We start from the raw sequence: 4,566 nt of genomic DNA, 5'->3' as shown, positions 1-4,566 counted from the left end.
GCGCTGGCGCTGCCGTTGGCGCTCCCATTTCGGCTGGGGGAGGGATCAGGCGCGACCTCCGACCGCTGCGCGCGCACTCATATGTACTTGATTCATGACTGACACTGTGATACACTCACTCACACTGAGGCGACAAAAGTCATGGGGTAGCTCAAATGGCTCTGAGCACTATGAGACTTAACATCGGAGGTCATCAGTGCCCTAGAACTTAGAACTACTTAAGCCTAACTAACCTAAGGACATCATACGCGTCCATGCCCGGGGCAGGATTCGAACCTGCAACCGTAGCGGTCGCGCGGTTCCAGACTGAAGCGCCTAGAACCGCACGGCCACACTGGCTGGCCATGGGGTAGCGATATGCGCATACGCAGATGGCGGTAGTATTGCGTGCACAAGGTATAAAAGGGCATTGCATTGGCAGAACTGTCATTTGCACTTACGTGATTCATGTCAAAAGTTTCCGGCGTGATTATGGTCGCACGACGGGAATTAACAGACTTTGAACGCGGAATGGTAGTTGGAGCGAGACGCACGGGACATTCCATTTTGGAAATCGTTAGGAATTCAGTATTCCGAGATCCACAGAGTCAAGAGTGTTCCGAAAATACCAGCTTCCTTCCTCTCACCACGGAGAATGCAGTGGCCGACGGCCTTCACCTAACGACCGAGAGCAGCGATGTTTACGTAGAGTTGTCAGTGTGTGTGCGTGAACTAACCGCACACATCAATGTCGGACATACGACGAACGTATCCGTTAAGACAGTGAGGCGAAATGTGGCGTTCATGGTCCACTGCAACAGACGACCGACGCGAGTGTCATTACTAGGAGCACGACGTCGCCTGCAGCGCCTCTTCTGGGCTAGCGACCATATCATTTGGGCCGGCCGTAGTCGCCGAGCGGTTCTAGGCGCTACAGTCTGGAACCGCGCGACCACTACGGTCGCCGGTTCAAATCCTGCCTCGGGCGTGGATGTGTGTGATGTCCTGAGTTTAGTTGTGTTTAAGTAGTTCTAAGTTCTAGGGGACTGATGACTTTAGCAGTAAAGTCCCATAGTGCTCAGAGTCATTTTGAACCCAATAATTTTGACCCTAGACGGTTGGGAAATTGTGGTCTGGACAGATGAGTCCCGACTTCAGTTGGTAAGAGCTGATGGTAACATTCGAGTGTGGCAGAGGTCCCACGAAACCGTGAACCGAAGGTGTCAACAAGGCACTGTGCAAGTTGGTGATGGCTGCAGAATTGGGTGGAATGTGTTTACACGGAATCGACTGGGTCCTCTGGTCCAGGTGAACCGATCATTAACTGAAAATGATTATGAGAGCTACTTGGAGAGTATTTGCAGCCATTCATGGACTTCATGTTTCGAAACAACCATGCCAGTCCACTGGGCAAGAATTGTTCGCGAGTGGTTTGAAGAACATTCTGGACATTTAGGGCGAGTGATTTGGCCACCCTAATCACCCGATATTAAACTCGTCGAACGTTTATGGGACATAATCGAGAAGTCAGTTCGTGTACAACATCCTGCATCGGCAAGATTTTCGCAATTGTGAACAACTAAGGGGCAGCTGTGTCTAATATTTCTGCAAGGGTCTTCCAACGACTTGTTGGATCCTTGCCACGTGGAGCTGATGTGATGAAATCTCCATAACACATCTTCGAATAGGGCACAATATGTAGGGTCACAATTATCTGCTCCTGGTTTTAGCCAGGTTTTAGTGGTTGCTGATCTGGCTGTCCTTGAAATAGTATCAGTATGATTACAGGATTCTCAAAAACGTAGGCAGTGCAGTTTTAGTATTATAGTTAGACTGGTAGCCCACCGCTGTCCGGAGCTTCTCCAGACACGTCTGCTGTTCGGGGCTTTGAATCCCACTGACTGGAGTAGACTTGCCTTCAGTGATGAGTCCCGCTTCGAACTGAGCCTCGATGAACAGCGAAGAAGTGGGCGGTGGTGGGATACCAGCCCGCGATACTGCTCAGCAAACTAGGAGTTATCGTCTGGGGTGTATTTCATTTCATACCAGGGCTCATTTTGTTGTCATCTGCACACGCTTACAGCACAATGGTACGTCGACGGTATTCTACGCCCCGTTTTGCCCTGCAGTAGCCCATGGTAAGCCACCATGGGCTTACATTTCAGCAAGATAATGCCCGCCCGCACACGGCGAGAGTTTCTGTTGCTTGTCTTCGTGGTTGCCAAATCGTACCTTGCCCAGAAAGGTCGGTGAATCTGTTTCCAATTGAGAATGTTCGGAGCATTATGGGCAGGGCCAACCGACCAGCTCTCGAATTTGACAATATAACGCGCCAGTTGGATAGAATTTGACACGTTAATACCTCAGGAGGACATCCAAACTGTATCACTCAATCTCAAGACGAATAATTGGTTGCATAAGGGCCAGAGGTGCAAGAAAGCGTTATTGACTTGCTCAATTTGTTAATCTCTTTCTTTTGAATAAATCATCCAACTTTTTTGGAACTGTAATCATTTGTTTGTCTGTGCATGTACATCACATCTACCAATTTCCGACCCATTCGGATAATTTGTTAGTGTTTGTTTTCTTTGCTTTGAACGTATTTTAAACAAATTCATGCACGTATATTTCTTACAAGCAAAATGCAGTTAAGGCCGTTCGGTTAGATAGGTAGGACGTAGACAAGAGGTGAAAGAAACGACAAATCACGAGCGTGTATCCTATTTGTCGGCAATACCCTCAGAAAAGTCAATAGAATCTTGGAGTGTCACAGTGTCAAACGTGTATTTCGCCCACCTCCTAAGACCTTGGTACTATCAAGTACAGTAAAGGATGATCTAGGCCATCGCAGACTGAGTCTACGAAATCTCCTGCCAGTGTGACAAGGCATACATCAGAGAAGAGGGGTGCTGTAACATAGACACCACACTGAGTCACTCCAGACCACCACATTATATAAAAACTGGCCGTTACTACTACCACGATACGTAGGCAATATTCCTCCTTTTGGGGAAGCACGATTACAAAGGACATTTAAATTAGGGCTGAAGACAGTCTAATTAACACAAATAGCGCCTACAACTGGGAGAGTCTGTGGTCCGCAGATGGCAGCCCACCACCGCTACCCCTGTCGCAATGGCTGCGCAGACGGCGAGTGGAGCCGAGTGTGAAGGGATGACGGCCAACGCTTGTAGTGGGCTGGCCCGAGCAGAGCAGCAGTCATCAGGAACCACCTGAAGATCATAGAGTACCCGTTTCCCCAAATATCGTGGACGTGTGACCCGGGCTGACACCAGAAGGTCTACAAATGCGCACAGTGTGCTTCGGAACACTTATGGTGCAATGGCTGCACGTCGAGAAATTCCAGAACTGACTAATACATTGGAAAGATACAAGCTAGCAGGCTTAGTTTAATCACCTACTCCTTCCCATGTTCTCTGCAACCTCGTCAGAAAAAAAGCCGCAGAGCAACAGATGAAAGACGTCAAAGTCACAAAACCTTGCCAAAACCGCAGACTTTGGTTTCCACGGAAACAACATTGTCTGTCTCTACTTGAATAACACTGTCAAAATGGAGTTTTGAATCAGCGCCTCATCCACCTAACTATTTACTACTCTAACACAGAGCTTCCACCGAACAGTAACACTAAAGTGAGCTAAGTCGCTGCACGCTCGACATTGATAGTCACACCTGTCGATCAATAAAGCTGCCGTCGTGAAACAGCGTCCGCCTGCTCTAAATGACCACGCCCAGATACCATAACTGGGTACTGCCGATAACACTCCGCAGCCTGGTCCTTCTACAACAGGAACTCGGGATTGCCCATAATGCCCACGACCTTGTCCTGCTAAACCGGAAACTCGGTAATGTCGATAATACATCGTGTCCTGGTCTCGCTAAACCAGAATCTCTGGACTGCCGAAAACTCCGCAGCGTGGACTTGCTATACCAACGTTCTTCACCCCACGAGACGTCACGGCCTAGTAATAGATTTCGCCAGTTTCGAACAAACTAGATATTTGTTGAATGTTTGATACATTTTAGCCAATCAGCACTTTGACTGCAGAATGATCAGTGCGTTTGTCGCCACGAGAACTGCCATTCTTTCATCCCTCTATGCAGTTAATACTCACCTACTTGATGCTGCCACTTAGCAGAACCACTCATAACTTAATTCTGTCAACTAATGCCCAAAGAACTTTCCGTGACGAAACCACATGGCTTCTGAATGCTGACTCAATCAAAAGCTAGCCCCGAAACTTAATTGAACACTTTCCAGGGTGACACACTGTTCTCGGATTTGGAGAACACTTCCGCATCTCCCTAAGACCGCTGACAATGGGAGGATTACGTTCGTCTTCTGGTTCGAAACATCGTCAGAAAATACCGATCTTTGACTAGCTTAATGCGCAGCGGGCTAACTTGCAAGAAGGAATGTCAGCCAGATCCTGATGGAATCCGCGCGGAGGCTTAATGGCCATTGGTCTGGTACATCGGCCAGCCAGAGTGGAGTTTTAGGTGGTTTTTCACGGTCGTTTAGCCAAATGCTGCTCTTGTCCCCAATCTCCGCGTCATAAAATAAGATA

Source organism: Schistocerca gregaria, chromosome 2 (genome assembly GCF_023897955.1).
Source record: "Schistocerca gregaria isolate iqSchGreg1 chromosome 2, iqSchGreg1.2, whole genome shotgun sequence".
Classification (NCBI taxonomy): domain Eukaryota; kingdom Metazoa; phylum Arthropoda; class Insecta; order Orthoptera; family Acrididae; genus Schistocerca; species Schistocerca gregaria.
This window is presented reverse-complemented; position numbering follows the sequence as displayed.